Source organism: Lissotriton vulgaris, chromosome 9 (assembly GCF_964263255.1).
Source record: "Lissotriton vulgaris chromosome 9, aLisVul1.2, whole genome shotgun sequence".
NCBI classification, from domain to species: domain Eukaryota; kingdom Metazoa; phylum Chordata; class Amphibia; order Caudata; family Salamandridae; genus Lissotriton; species Lissotriton vulgaris.
This window is the reverse complement of record NC_141697.1, coordinates 1211564495-1211580213: the sequence shown is the minus strand read 5'-3', so window position 1 is coordinate 1211580213 and position 15719 is coordinate 1211564495.

Below are 15719 nucleotides of genomic sequence, written 5' to 3'. Positions count from 1 at the left end.
CGCTACCCCGGGGCTGGCTGAGTGATGCTCCAGCTCTGCCTGTGTATAGCTCTACTGCTGCTTGTATGCTGCCGTGGGGCTGGCTGAGTGATGCTCCAGTCCTGCCCGTGTGCTGCTCTACTGCTGCTTGTACGCTGCCCCAGAGCTGGCTGAGTGATGCCCCAGCTCTGCCTGTGTGCTGCTCCACTGCTGCTTGCACGCTGCCCCAGAGCTGGCTGAGTGATGCCCCAGCTCTGCCTGTGTGCTGCTCCACTGCTGCTTGTACGCTGCCCAAGGGCTGGGTGAGTGATGCTCCTGCTCTGCCCGTGTGCTGCTCTACTGCTGCTTGTACGCTGCCCCAGGGCTGGCTGAGTGATGCTCCAGCTCTGCCCGTGTGCTGCTCTACTGCTGCTTGTACGCTGCCGTGGGGCTGGCTGAGTGATGCTCCAGCTCTGCCTGTGTGCTGCTCTACTGCTGCTTGTACGCTGCCCCGGGGCTGGCTGAGTGATGCTCCAGCTCTGCCCGTGTGCTGCTCTACTGCTGCTTGTACGCTGCCCCGGGGCTGGCTGAGTGATGCTCCAGCGCTGCACGTGTGCTGCTCTACTGCTGCTTGTACGCTGCCGTGGGGCTGGCTGAGTGATGCTCCTGCTCTGCCCGTGTGCCGCTCCACTGCTGCTTGTACGCTGCCCCAGGGCTGGCTGAGTGATGCTCCAGCTCTGCCTGTGTGCTGCTCCACTGCTGCTTGTATGCTGCCGTGGGGCTGGCTGAGTGATGCTCCAGCTCTGCCTGTGTGCTGCTCTACTGCTGCTTGTACGCTGCCCCGGGGCTGGCTGAGTGATGCCCCAGCTCTGCCCGTGTGCTGCTCTACTGCTGCTTGTACGCTGCCGTGGGGCTGGGTGAGTGATGCTCCTGCTCTGCCCGTGTGCCGCTCCACTGCTGCTTGTACGCTGCCCCAGGGCTGGCTGAGTGATGCTCCAGCTCTGCCTGTGTGCTGCTCCACTGCTGCTTGTATGCTGCCGTGGGGCTGGCTGAGTGATGCTCCAGCTCTGCCTGTGTATAGCTCTACTGCTGCTTGTACGCTGCCCCGAGGCTGGCTGAGTGATGCTCCAGCTCTGCCTGTGTGCTGCTCCACTGCTGCTTGCACGCTGCCCCGGGGCTGGCTGAGTGATGCTCCAGCTCTGCCTGTGTGCCGCTCCACTGCTGCTTGTACGCTACCCCAGAGCTGGCTGAGTGATGCCCCAGCTTTGCCCTTGTGCTGCTCTACTGCTGCTTGTACGCTGCCGTGGGGCTGGCTGATTGATGCTCCAGTCCTGCCCGTGTGCTGCGCTACTGCTTGTGCGCTGCTCCAGAGCTGGCTGAGTGATGCTCCAGTCCTGCCCGTGTGCTGCTCCACTGCTGCTTGTACGCTGCCCCGGGGCTGGCTGAGTGATGCCCCAGCTCTGCCTGTGTGCTGCTCCACTGCTGCTTGTACGCTGGCCTGGGGCTGGCTGATTGATGCTCCAGCTCTGCCCGTGTGCTGCTCCACTGCTGCTTGTACGCTGCCCCGGGGCTGGCTGAGTGATGCCCCAGCTCTGCCTGTGTGCTGCTCCACTGCTGCTTGTACGCTGGCCTGGGGCTGGCTGATTGATGCTCCAGCTCTGCCCGTGTGCTGCTCTACTGCTGCTTGTGCGCTGCCCTGGGACTGGCTGTGTGATGCCCCAGCTCTGCCCGTGTGCTGCTCTACTGCTGCTTGTGCGCTGCCCTGGGACTGGCTGTGTGATGCCCCAGCTCTGCCTGTGTGCTGCTCCACTGCTGCTTGTACGCTACCCCGGGGCTGGCTGAGTGATGCCCCAGCTCTGCCTGTGTGCTGCTCCACTGCTGCTTGTACGCTGGCCTGGGGCTGGCTGATTGATGCTCCAGCTCTGCCTGTGTGCTGCTCCACTGTTGCTTGTACGCTGGCCTGGGGCTGGCTGAGTGATGCTCCAGCTCTGCCCGTGTGCTGCTCCACTGCTGCTTGTACGCTGCCCCGGGGCTGGCTGAGTGATGCCCCAGCTCTGCCTGTGTGCTGCTCCACTGCTGCTTGTACGCTGGCCTGGGGCTGGCTGATTGATGCTCCAGCTCTGCCCGTGTGCTGCTCTACTGCTGCTTGTGCGCTGCCCTGGGACTGGCTGTGTGATGCCCCAGCTTTGCCCTTGTGCTGCTCTACTGCTGCTTGTACGCTGCCCCCGGGCTGGCTGAGTGATGCTCCAGCTTTGCCCTTGTGCTGCTCTACTGCTGCTTGTACGCTGCCCCAGGGCTGGCTGATTGATGCTCCAGTCCTGCCCGTGTGCTGCGCTACTGCTTGTGCGCTGCTCCAGAGCTGGCTGAGTGATGCTCCAGCTCTGCCCGAGTGCTGCTCTACTGCTGCTTGTACGCTGGCCTGGGGCTGGCTGATTGATGCTCCAGCTCTGCCCGTGTGCTGCGCTACTGCTTGTACTTTCTCATTGCTGCTAGTATGCTACTCCTGTGCTGCCTGAGTACTTTCTCATTGCTGCTAGTATGCTACTCCTGTGCTGCCTGAGTACTTTCTCATTGCTGCTTGAGTGCTCTTACTCATTGGTACTCCAGCTCTGCCCGTGTGCTGCTCATCTGCTGCTTGTATGCTACCCCACTGCTGCCTGAGTACTTTCTGATTGCTGCTTGAGCGTTGCCCATGTATAGCTCTACTGCTGCTTGTACGCTACCCCAGAGCTGGCTGAGTGATGCCCCAGCTCTGCCCGTTTGCTGCTCTACTTCTGCTTGTACGCTGCCCCAGGGCTGGGTGAGTGATGCTCCAGCTCTGCCCGTGTGCCGCTCCACTGCTGCTTGTACGCTGCCCCGAGGCTGGCTGAGTGATGCTCCAGCTCTGCCCGTGTGCCGCTCCACTGCTGCTTGTACGCTGCCCCGAGGCTGGCTGAGTGATGCTCCAGCTCTGCCCGTGTGCCGCTCCACTGCTGCTTGTACGCTGCCCCGAGGCTGGCTGAGTGATGCTCCAGCTCTGCCTGTGTGCTGCTCTACAGCTGCTTGTACGCTGCCCCAGGGCTGGCTGAGTGATGCTCCAGCTCTGCCTGTGTGCTGCTCCACTGCTGCTTGTACGCTGCCCTAGAGTTGGCTGAGTGATGCCCCAGCTCTGCCTGTGTGCTGCTCCACTGCTGCTTGTACGCTGCCCCAGGGCTAGGTGAGTGATGCTCCAGTCCTGCCCGTGTGCTGCTCTACTGCTGCTTGTACGCTGCCCCGGGGCTGGCTGAGTGATGCCCCAGCTCTGCCTGTGTGCTGCTCTACTGCTGCTTGTACGCTGCCCCGGGGCTGGCTGAGTGATGCTCCAGTCCTGCCCGTGAGCCGCTCCACTGCTGCTTGTACGCTGCCCCGGGGCTGGCTGAGTGATGCTCCAGCTCTGCCCGAGTGCTGCTCTACTGCTGCTTGTACGCTGCCCTAGAGCTGGCTGAGTGATGCTTCGCTTTGCCCTTGTGCTGCTCTACTGCTGCTTGTACGCTGCCCCGGGGCTGGCTGAGTGATGCTCCAGCTCTGCACGTGTGCTGCTCTACTGCTGCTTGTACGCTGCCCCAGAGCTGGCTGAGTGATGCCCCAGCTCTGCCCGAGTGCTGCGCTACTGCTTGTGCGCTGCCCAAGGGCTGGGTGAGTGATGCTCCTGCTCTGCCCGTGTGCCGCTCCACTGCTGCTTGTACGCTGCCCCAGGGCTGGTTGAGTGATGCTCCAGCTCTGCCTGTGTGCTGCTCCACTGCTGCTTGCACGCTGCCCCAGGGCTAGGTGAGTGATGCTCCAGCTCTGCCTGTGTGCTGCTCCACTGCTGCTTGTATGCTGCCGTGGGGCTGGCTGAGTGATGCCCCAGCTCTGCCTGTGTGCTGCTCCACTGCTGCTTGTACGCTGCCCCAGGGCTAGGTGAGTGATGCTCCAGTCCTGCCTGTGTGCTGCTCTACTGCTGCTTGTACGCTGCCCCAGAGCTGGCTGAGTGATGCTCCAGTCCTGCCTGTGTGCTGCTCCACTGCTGCTTCTACGCTGCCCCGGGGCTGGCTGAGTGATGCTCCAGCTCTGCCTGTGTATAGCTCTACTGCTGCTTGTATGCTGCCGTGGGGCTGGCTGAGTGATGCTCCAGTCCTGCCCGTGTGCTGCTCTACTGCTGCTTGTACGCTGCCCCAGAGCTGGCTGAGTGATGCCCCAGCTCTGCCTGTGTGCTGCTCCACTGCTGCTTGCACGCTGCCCCAGAGCTGGCTGAGTGATGCCCCAGCTCTGCCTGTGTGCTGCTCCACTGCTGCTTGTACGCTGCCCAAGGGCTGGGTGAGTGATGCTCCTGCTCTGCCCGTGTGCTGCTCTACTGCTGCTTGTACGCTGCCCCAGGGCTGGCTGAGTGATGCTCCAGCTCTGCCCGTGTGCTGCTCTACTGCTGCTTGTACGCTGCCGTGGGGCTGGCTGAGTGATGCTCCAGCTCTGCCTGTGTGCTGCTCTACTGCTGCTTGTACGCTGCCCCGGGGCTGGCTGAGTGATGCTCCAGCTCTGCCCGTGTGCTGCTCTACTGCTGCTTGTACGCTGCCCCGGGGCTGGCTGAGTGATGCTCCAGCGCTGCACGTGTGCTGCTCTACTGCTGCTTGTACGCTGCCGTGGGGCTGGGTGAGTGATGCTCCTGTTCTGCCCGTGTGCCGCTCCACTGCTGCTTGTACGCTGCCCCAGGGCTGGCTGAGTGATGCTCCAGCTCTGCCTGTGTGCTGCTCCACTGCTGCTTGTATGCTGCCGTGGGGCTGGCTGAGTGATGCTCCAGCTCTGCCTGTGTGCTGCTCTACTGCTGCTTGTACGCTGCCCCGGGGCTGGCTGAGTGATGCCCCAGCTCTGCCCGTGTGCTGCTCTACTGCTGCTTGTACGCTGCCGTGGGGCTGGGTGAGTGATGCTCCTGCTCTGCCCGTGTGCCGCTCCACTGCTGCTTGTACGCTGCCCCAGGGCTGGCTGAGTGATGCTCCAGCTCTGCCTGTGTGCTGCTCCACTGCTGCTTGTATGCTGCCGTGGGGCTGGCTGAGTGATGCTCCAGCTCTGCCTGTGTATAGCTCTACTGCTGCTTGTACGCTGCCCCGAGGCTGGCTGAGTGATGCTCCAGCTCTGCCTGTGTGCTGCTCCACTGCTGCTTGCACGCTGCCCCGGGGCTGGCTGAGTGATGCTCCAGCTCTGCCTGTGTGCCGCTCCACTGCTGCTTGTACGCTACCCCAGAGCTGGCTGAGTGATGCCCCAGCTTTGCCCTTGTGCTGCTCTACTGCTGCTTGTACGCTGCCGTGGGGCTGGCTGATTGATGCTCCAGTCCTGCCCGTGTGCTGCGCTACTGCTTGTGCTCTGCTCCAGAGCTGGCTGAGTGATGCTCCAGTCCTGCCCGTGTGCTGCTCCACTGCTGCTTGTACGCTGCCCCGGGGCTGGCTGAGTGATGCCCCAGCTCTGCCTGTGTGCTGCTCCACTGCTGCTTGTACGCTGGCCTGGGGCTGGCTGATTGATGCTCCAGCTCTGCCCGTGTGCTGCTCCACTGCTGCTTGTACGCTGCCCCGGGGCTGGCTGAGTGATGCCCCAGCTCTGCCTGTGTGCTGCTCCACTGCTGCTTGTACGCTGGCCTGGGGCTGGCTGATTGATGCTCCAGCTCTGCCCGTGTGCTGCTCTACTGCTGCTTGTGCGCTGCCCTGGGACTGGCTGTGTGATGCCCCAGCTCTGCCCGTGTGCTGCTCTACTGCTGCTTGTGCGCTGCCCTGGGACTGGCTGTGTGATGCCCCAGCTCTGCCTGTGTGCTGCTCCACTGCTGCTTGTACGCTACCCCGGGGCTGGTTGAGTGATGCCCCAGCTCTGCCTGTGTGCTGCTCCACTGCTGCTTGTACGCTGGCCTGGGGCTGGCTGATTGATGCTCCAGCTCTGCCTGTGTGCTGCTCCACTGTTGCTTGTACGCTGGCCTGGGGCTGGCTGAGTGATGCTCCAGCTCTGCCCGTGTGCTGCTCCACTGCTGCTTGTACGCTGCCCCGGGGCTGGCTGAGTGATGCCCCAGCTTTGCCTGTGTGCTGCTCCACTGCTGCTTGTACGCTGGCCTGGGGCTGGCTGATTGATGCTCCAGCTCTGCCCGTGTGCTGCTCTACTGCTGCTTGTGCGCTGCCCTGGGACTGGCTGTGTGATGCCCCAGCTTTGCCCTTGTGCTGCTCTACTGCTGCTTGTACGCTGCCCCTGGGCTGGCTGAGTGATGCTCCAGCTTTGCCCTTGTGCTGCTCTACTGCTGCTTGTACGCTGCCCCCGGGCTGGCTGAGTGATGCTCCAGCTTTGCCCTTGTGCTGCTCTACTGCTGCTTGTGCGCTGCCCCAGGGCTGGGTGAGTGATGCTCCAGCTCTGCCCGAGTGCTGCTCTACTGCTGCTTGTGCGCTGCCCTGGGGCTGGCTGAGTGATGCTCCAGCTTTGCCCTTGTGCTGCTCTACTGCTGCTTGTACGCTGCCCCAGGGCTGGCTGATTGATGCTCCAGTCCTGCCCGTGTGCTGCGCTACTGCTTGTGCGCTGCTCCAGAGCTGGCTGAGTGATGCTCCAGCTCTGCCCGAGTGCTGCTCTACTGCTGCTTGTACGCTGGCCTGGGGCTGGCTGATTGATGCTCCAGCTCTGCCCGTGTGCTGCGCTACTGCTTGTGCGCTGCTCCAGAGCTGGCTGAGTGATGCTCCAGCTCTGCCCGAGTGCTGCTCTACTGCTGCTTGTGCGCTGCCCTGGGACTGGCTGTGTGATGCCCCAGCTTTGCCCTTGTGCTGCTCTACTGCTGCTCCCGGGCTGGCTGAGTGATGCTCCAGCTCTGCCCTTGTTCTGCTCTACTGCTGCTTGTGCGCTGCCCCAGGGCTGGGTGAGTGATGCTCCAGCTCTGCCTGAGTGCTGCTCTACTGCTGCTTGTACGCTGCCCGGGGCTGGCTGAGTGATGCCCCAGCTCTGCCCGTGTGCTGCTCTACTGCTGCTTGTGCGCTGCCCTGGGACTGGCTGTGTGATGCTCCAGCTCTGCCCGTGTGCCGCTCCGCTGCTGCTTGTAAGCTGTCCCGGGGCTGGGTGAGTGATGCTCCAGCTCTGCCCGTGTGCTGCTCCACTGCTGCTTGAACGCTGCCCTGGGCTGGTTGAGTGATGCTCCAGCTCTGCCTGTGTGCTGCTCCACTGCTGCTTGTACGCTGCCCCGGGGCTGGCTGAGTGATGCCCCAGCTCTGCCCGTGTGCCGTTCCACTGCTGCTTGTACGCTGCCCCAGGGCTGGGTGAGTGATGCTCCAGCTCTGCCTGTGTGCTGCTCTACTGCTGCTTGTACGCTGCCCCAGAGCTGGCTGAGTGATGCTCCAGCTCTGCCCGAGTGCTGCTCTACTGCTGCTTGTACGCTGCCCCGGGGCTGGCTGAGTGATGCTCCAGCTCTGCCCGAGTGCTGCTCTACTGCTGCTTGTACGCTGCCCCGGGGCTGGGTGAGTGATGCCCCAGCTCTGCCCGTGTGCTGCTCTACTGCTGCTTGTACGCTGCCCCGGGGCTGGGTGAGTGATGCTCCAGCTCTGCCTGTGTGCTGCTCCACTGCTGCTTGAACGCTGCCCTGGGACTGGCTGAGTGATGCCCCAGCTCTGCCTATGTGCTGCTCAGCTGCTGCTTGGATGCTGCCCCAGGGCTGGCTGAGTGATGCTCCAGCTCTGCCCTTGTGCCGCTCCACTGCTGCTTGTACGCTGCTCGAGGCTGGTTGAGTGATGCCCCAGCTCTGCCTATGTGCTGCTCCACTGCTGCTTGTACGCTGCCCCGGAGCTGGCTGAGTGATGCTCCAGCTCTGCCTGTGTGCTGCTCTACTGCTGCTTGTACGCTGCCGTGGGGCTAGGTGAGTGATGCTCCAGCTCTGCCTGTGTATAGCTCTACTGCTGCTTGTACGCTGCCCCAGAGCTGGTTGAGTGATGCCCCAGCTCTGCCTATGTGCTGCTCCACTGCTGCTTGTACGCTGCCCCAGAGCTGGTTGAGTGATGCCCCAGCTCTGCCTATGTGCTGCTCCACTGCTGCTTGTACGCTGCCCCAGAGCTGGTTGCGTGATGCCCCAGCTCTGCCCGTGTGCCGCTCCACTGCTGCTTGTACGCTGCTCGAGGCTGGTTGAGTGATGCCCCAGCTCTGCTCGAGTGCTGCTCTACTGCTGCTTGCATGCTGCCCCGGGGCTGGCTGAGTGATGCCCCAGCTCTGCCCATGTGCTGCTCTACTGCTCCTTGTACGCTGCCCGAGGCTGGCTGATTGATGCTCCAGTCCTGCCCGTGTGCTGCGCTATTGCTTGTACGCTGCCCCAGGGCTGGCTGATTGATGCCCCAGCTCTGCCCTTGTGCTGCTCCACTGCTGCTTGTACGCTGCCCCGGGGCTGGCTGAGTGATGCCCCAGCTTTGCCCTTTTGCTGCTCTACTGCTGCTTGTACGCTGCCCGAGGCTGGCTGATTGATGCTCCAGCTCTGCCTGTGTGCTGCTCTACTGCTTGTACGCTGCTCGAGGCTGGCTGAGTGATGCTCCAGTCCTGCCCATGTGCTCCTCAACTTGCTTGTATGCTTCCCCGTGGCTGGCTAAGTGATGCTCCAGCTCTGCCTGTGTGCTGCTCCACTGCTGCTTGCACGCTGCCCCGGGGCTGGCTGAGTGATGCCCCAGCTCTGCCTGTGTGCTGCTCCACTGCTGCTTGTACGCTGCCCAAGGGCTGGGTGAGTGATGCTCCAGCTCTGCCTGTGTGCTGCTCCACTGCTGCTTGAACGCTGCCCTGGGACTGGCTGAGTGATGCCCCAGCTCTGCCTATGTGCTGCTCAGCTGCTGCTTGGATGCTGCCCCAGAGCTGGCTGAGTGATGCCCCAGCTCTGCCCGTGTGCCGCTCCACTGCTGCTTGTACGCTGCCCCGGGGCTGGCTGAGTGATGCTCCAGCTCTGCCTGTGTGCTGCTCCACTGCTGCTTGTACGCTGCCCCGGGGCTGGCTGAGTGATGCCCCAGCTTTGCCCTTGTGCCGCTCCACTGCTGCTTGTACGCTGCTCCGGGGCTGACTGAGTGATGCCCCAGCGCTGCACGTGTGCTGCTCTACTAAATGTAAATGTAATGTAAATTTAATAGGGTTTTTATAAAGCGCGGCCTTCACTCCAGGGAGCATCCTGGCGCTACGAGAGAGATCCAGTATATTATTTCAGGCTAGGCTTTTGCACAAGACGTCAGGTAGACTGTATATCCATGTTTTAAGGGTCTTCCTGAAAACTGCTTCAGATGTGATTTGGCGAAGGGGCGAAGGTAGTCTATTCCAGGCCTTTGAGCCCAGAACCGCCAGTGCCTTTCCTCCACTAGTTTTTAATCTAAAATTGGGGATGGTAAGGAGGTTCGCTTTTGCGGATCTCAGATTTTGTGAGGGATTTTACTGTTTAAACATGCTCTGGATGTAGCTGGGTCCTCTTCCGTGATATGACCTGAAAGTGATTAGGAGGATTTTGAAAAGCACCCTCTTGTGTATTGGCAGCCAATGGAGAGCGTCCATTGCCGCTGTGGCTGATGTCCTCCTATGCCATCTCAGCACCAGTCTGGCAGCTGCGTGTTGTACCATTTGTAGGTTATGGCCAACCGACTTGTTTGTCCCTGCATAGAGGCTGTTGCAGTAGTCCAAACGTGATGTAATGAGCGCTACTGCTACCATTTTCCGTGCTGGGAGTGGTATCAGGTCGAAGAATTTTCTTAGACCTTTTATGATCCTGAAACAGGATCCTGCCACAGCTAATGCTTGTTGTTTAAAAGCTAGGGTGGCATTGAATCTGATCCCTAGATTTCTAACTGCCGTGACTGTGTTTGTGGGGACGGCAGCATCTTCTGGCCACCATATAGTGGGGCTAAACAAGTTATGATTCCCATATGGCAGAATCTTGGTTTTCCCTGAATTGCATTTAAGATGGTTTTTGCTCATCCATTGAAACGTGGCTTTGAGGCAGTTTTTGAGATTCATTTCAGCCTCGCCGGTGTCGTCATCCAACACCAGGATGAGCTACGTATCATCCGCATACGAAATGGTGTTAATTTTAAAGGATGATATCAGTGCAATCAGGGGGCCATATATACATTGAAAAGCGTAGGGCTCAGACAGGAGCCCTGCGGTACTCCTGAGGTGACCCGCTTTTCCTCCGACCTGAAATTTCCTAGGGTGATCACTTCCTAGGGTGATCACTTGTCGCCTTTTTACCCAGCTCTACTGCTGCTTGTACGCTGCCCCGGGGCTGGCTGAGTGATGCTCCAGCTCTGCCTGTGTGCTGCTCTACTGCTGCTTGTACGCTGCCCCGGGGCTGGCTGAGTGATGCTCCAGCTCTGCCTGTGTGCTGCTCCACTGCTGCTTGTACGCTGCCCCGGGGCTGGCTGAGTAATGCTCCAGCTCTGCCTGTGTGCTGCTCTACTGCTGCTTGTACGCTGCCCCGGGGCTGGCTGAGTGATGCTCCAGCTCTGCCTGTGTGCTGCTCCACTGCTGCTTGTACGCTGCCCCGGGGCTGGCTGAGTGATGCTCCAGCTCTGCCCGTGTGCTGCTCTACTGCTGCTTGTACGCTGCCCCGGGGCTGGCTGAGTGATGCTCCAGCTCTGCCCGAGTGCTGCTCCACTGCTGCTTGTACGCTGCCCCAGAGCTGGCTGAGTGATGCTCCAGCTCTGCCTGTGTGCTGCTCTACTGCTGCTTGTACGCTGCCCCGGGGCTGGCTGAGTGATGCCCCAGCTCTGCCCGTGTGCTGCTCTACTGCTGCTTGTACGCTGCCCCGGGGCTGGCTGAGTGATGCTCCAGCGCTGCACGTGTGCTGCTCTACTGCTGCTTGTACGCTGCCGTGGGGCTGGGTGATTGATGCTCCAGCTCTGCCTGTGTGCTGCTCTGCTGCTGCTTGTACGCTGCCCCGGGGCTGGCTGAGTGATGCCCCAGCTCTGCCCGTGTGCTGCTCTACTGCTGCTTGTACGCTGCCCCCGGGCTGGCTGAGTGATGCTCCAGCTTTGCCCTTGTGCTGCTCTACTGCTGCTTGAACGCTGCTCTGGGGCTGACTGAGTGATGCCCCAGCTCTGCCCGTGTGCTGCTCTACTGCTGCTTGTACGCTGCCCCAGAGCTGGCTGAGTGATGCTCCAGCTCTGCCTGTGTGCTGCTCCACTGCTGCTTGTGCGCTGCCGTGGGGCTGGCTGATTGATGCTCCAGCTCTGCCTGTGTGCTGCTCTGCTGCTGCTTGTACGCTGCCCCGGGGCTGGCTGAGTGATGCCCCAGCTCTGCCTGTGTGCTGCTCCACTGCTGCTTGTATGCTGCCGTGGGGCTGGCTGATTGATGCTCCAGCTCTGCCCGTGTGCTGCGCTACTGCTGCTTGAACGCTGCTCCGGGGCTGGCTGAGTGATGCTCCAGCTCTGCCCGTGTGCTGCTCTACTGCTGCTTGTACGCTGCCCCGGGGCTGGCTGAGTGATGCTCCTGCTCTGCCCGTGTGCCGCTCCACTGCTGCTTGTACGCTGCCCCAGGGCTGGTTGAGTGATGCTCCAGCTCTGCCTGTGTGCTGCTCCACTGCTGCTTGCACGCTGCCCCAGGGCTAGGTGAGTGATGCTCCAGCTCTGCCTGTGTGCTGCTCCACTGCTGCTTGTATGCTGCCGTGGGGCTGGCTGAGTGATGCCCCAGCTCTGCCTGTGTGCTGCTCCACTGCTGCTTGTACGCTGCCCCAGGGCTAGGTGAGTGATGCTCCAGTCCTGCCTGTGTGCTGCTCTACTGCTGCTTGTACGCTGCCCCAGAGCTGGCTGAGTGATGCTCCAGTCCTGCCTGTGTGCTGCTCCACTGCTGCTTCTACGCTGCCCCGGGGCTGGCTGAGTGATGCTCCAGCTCTGCCTGTGTATAGCTCTACTGCTGCTTGTATGCTGCCGTGGGGCTGGCTGAGTGATGCTCCAGTCCTGCCCGTGTGCTGCTCTACTGCTGCTTGTACGCTGCCCCAGAGCTGGCTGAGTGATGCCCCAGCTCTGCCTGTGTGCTGCTCCACTGCTGCTTGCACGCTGCCCCAGAGCTGGCTGAGTGATGCCCCAGCTCTGCCTGTGTGCTGCTCCACTGCTGCTTGTACGCTGCCCAAGGGCTGGGTGAGTGATGCTCCTGCTCTGCCCGTGTGCTGCTCTACTGCTGCTTGTACGCTGCCCCAGGGCTGGCTGAGTGATGCTCCAGCTCTGCCCGTGTGCTGCTCTACTGCTGCTTGTACGCTGCCGTGGGGCTGGCTGAGTGATGCTCCAGCTCTGCCTGTGTGCTGCTCTACTGCTGCTTGTACGCTGCCCCGGGGCTGGCTGAGTGATGCTCCAGCTCTGCCCGTGTGCTGCTCTACTGCTGCTTGTACGCTGCCCGGGGGCTGGCTGAGTGATGCTCCAGCGCTGCACGTGTGCTGCTCTACTGCTGCTTGTACGCTGCCGTGGGGCTGGGTGAGTGATGCTCCTGCTCTGCCCGTGTGCCGCTCCACTGCTGCTTGTACGCTGCCCCAGGGCTGGCTGAGTGATGCTCCAGCTCTGCCTGTGTGCTGCTCCACTGCTGCTTGTATGCTGCCGTGGGGCTGGCTGAGTGATGCTCCAGCTCTGCCTGTGTGCTGCTCTACTGCTGCTTGTACGCTGCCCCGGGGCTGGCTGAGTGATGCCCCAGCTCTGCCCGTGTGCTGCTCTACTGCTGCTTGTACGCTGCCGTGGGGCTGGGTGAGTGATGCTCCTGCTCTGCCCGTGTGCCGCTCCACTGCTGCTTGTACGCTGCCCCAGGGCTGGCTGAGTGATGCTCCAGCTCTGCCTGTGTGCTGCTCCACTGCTGCTTGTATGCTGCCGTGGGGCTGGCTGAGTGATGCTCCAGCTCTGCCTGTGTATAGCTCTACTGCTGCTTGTACGCTGCCCCGAGGCTGGCTGAGTGATGCTCCAGCTCTGCCTGTGTGCTGCTCCACTGCTGCTTGCACGCTGCCCCGGGGCTGGCTGAGTGATGCTCCAGCTCTGCCTGTGTGCCGCTCCACTGCTGCTTGTACGCTACCCCAGAGCTGGCTGAGTGATGCCCCAGCTTTGCCCTTGTGCTGCTCTACTGCTGCTTGTACGCTGCCGTGGGGCTGGCTGATTGATGCTCCAGTCCTGCCCGTGTGCTGCGCTACTGCTTGTGCTCTGCTCCAGAGCTGGCTGAGTGATGCTCCAGTCCTGCCCGTGTGCTGCTCCACTGCTGCTTGTACGCTGCCCCGGGGCTGGCTGAGTGATGCCCCAGCTCTGCCTGTGTGCTGCTCCACTGCTGCTTGTACGCTGGCCTGGGGCTGGCTGATTGATGCTCCAGCTCTGCCCGTGTGCTGCTCCACTGCTGCTTGTACGCTGCCCCGGGGCTGGCTGAGTGATGCCCCAGCTCTGCCTGTGTGCTGCTCCACTGCTGCTTGTACGCTGGCCTGGGGCTGGCTGATTGATGCTCCAGCTCTGCCCGTGTGCTGCTCTACTGCTGCTTGTGCGCTGCCCTGGGACTGGCTGTGTGATGCCCCAGCTCTGCCCGTGTGCTGCTCTACTGCTGCTTGTGCGCTGCCCTGGGACTGGCTGTGTGATGCCCCAGCTCTGCCTGTGTGCTGCTCCACTGCTGCTTGTACGCTACCCCGGGGCTGGCTGAGTGATGCCCCAGCTCTGCCTGTGTGCTGCTCCACTGCTGCTTGTACGCTGGCCTGGGGCTGGCTGATTGATGCTCCAGCTCTGCCTGTGTGCTGCTCCACTGTTGCTTGTACGCTGGCCTGGGGCTGGCTGAGTGATGCTCCAGCTCTGCCCGTGTGCTGCTCCACTGCTGCTTGTACGCTGCCCCGGGGCTGGCTGAGTGATGCCCCAGCTTTGCCTGTGTGCTGCTCCACTGCTGCTTGTACGCTGGCCTGGGGCTGGCTGATTGATGCTCCAGCTCTGCCCGTGTGCTGCTCTACTGCTGCTTGTGCGCTGCCCTGGGACTGGCTGTGTGATGCCCCAGCTTTGCCCTTGTGCTGCTCTACTGCTGCTTGTACGCTGCCCCCGGGCTGGCTGAGTGATGCTCCAGCTTTGCCCTTGTGCTGCTCTACTGCTGCTTGTACGCTGCCCCCGGGCTGGCTGAGTGATGCTCCAGCTTTGCCCTTGTGCTGCTCTACTGCTGCTTGTGCGCTGCCCCAGGGCTGGGTGAGTGATGCTCCAGCTCTGCCCGAGTGCTGCTCTACTGCTGCTTGTGCGCTGCCCTGGGGCTGGCTGAGTGATGCTCCAGCTTTGCCCTTGTGCTGCTCTACTGCTGCTTGTACGCTGCCCCAGGGCTGGCTGATTGATGCTCCAGTCCTGCCCGTGTGCTGCGCTACTGCTTGTGCGCTGCTCCAGAGCTGGCTGAGTGATGCTCCAGCTCTGCCCGAGTGCTGCTCTACTGCTGCTTGTACGCTGGCCTGGGGCTGGCTGATTGATGCTCCAGCTCTGCCCGTGTGCTGCGCTACTGCTTGTGCGCTGCTCCAGAGCTGGCTGAGTGATGCTCCAGCTCTGCCCGAGTGCTGCTCTACTGCTGCTTGTGCGCTGCCCTGGGACTGGCTGTGTGATGCCCCAGCTTTGCCCTTGTGCTGCTCTACTGCTGCTCCCGGGCTGGCTGAGTGATGCTCCAGCTCTGCCCTTGTTCTGCTCTACTGCTGCTTGTGCGCTGCCCCAGGGCTGGGTGAGTGATGCTCCAGCTCTGCCTGAGTGCTGCTCTACTGCTGCTTGTACGCTGCCCGGGGCTGGCTGAGTGATGCCCCAGCTCTGCCCGTGTGCTGCTCTACTGCTGCTTGTGCGCTGCCCTGGGACTGGCTGTGTGATGCTCCAGCTCTGCCCGTGTGCCGCTCCGCTGCTGCTTGTAAGCTGTCCCGGGGCTGGGTGAGTGATGCTCCAGCTCTGCCCGTGTGCTGCTCCACTGCTGCTTGAACGCTGCCCTGGGCTGGTTGAGTGATGCTCCAGCTCTGCCTGTGTGCTGCTCCACTGCTGCTTGTACGCTGCCCCGGGGCTGGCTGAGTGATGCCCCAGCTCTGCCCGTGTGCCGCTCCACTGCTGCTTGTACGCTGCCCCAGGGCTGGGTGAGTGATGCTCCAGCTCTGCCTGTGTGCTGCTCTACTGCTGCTTGTACGCTGCCCCAGAGCTGGCTGAGTGATGCTCCAGCTCTGCCCGAGTGCTGCTCTACTGCTGCTTGTACGCTGCCCCGGGGCTGGCTGAGTGATGCTCCAGCTCTGCCCGAGTGCTGCTCTACTGCTGCTTGTACGCTGCCCCGGGGCTGGGTGAGTGATGCCCCAGCTCTGCCCGTGTGCTGCTCTACTGCTGCTTGTACGCTGCCCCGGGGCTGGGTGAGTGATGCTCCAGCTCTGCCTGTGTGCTGCTCCACTGCTGCTTGAACGCTGCCCTGGGACTGGCTGAGTGATGCCCCAGCTCTGCCTATGTGCTGCTCAGCTGCTGCTTGGATGCTGCCCCAGGGCTGGCTGAGTGATGCTCCAGCTCTGCCCTTGTGCCGCTCCACTGCTGCTTGTACGCTGCTCGAGGCTGGTTGAGTGATGCCCCAGCTCTGCCTATGTGCTGCTCCACTGCTGCTTGTACGCTGCCCCGGAGCTGGCTGAGTGATGCTCCAGCTCTGCCTGTGTGCTGCTCTACTGCTGCTTGTACGCTGCCGTGGGGCTAGGTGAGTGATGCTCCAGCTCTGCCTGTGTATAGCTCTACTGCTGCTTGTACGCTGCCCCAGAGCTGGTTGAGTGATGCCCCAGCTCTGCCTATGTGCTGCTCCACTGCTGCTTGTACGCTGCCCCAGAGCTG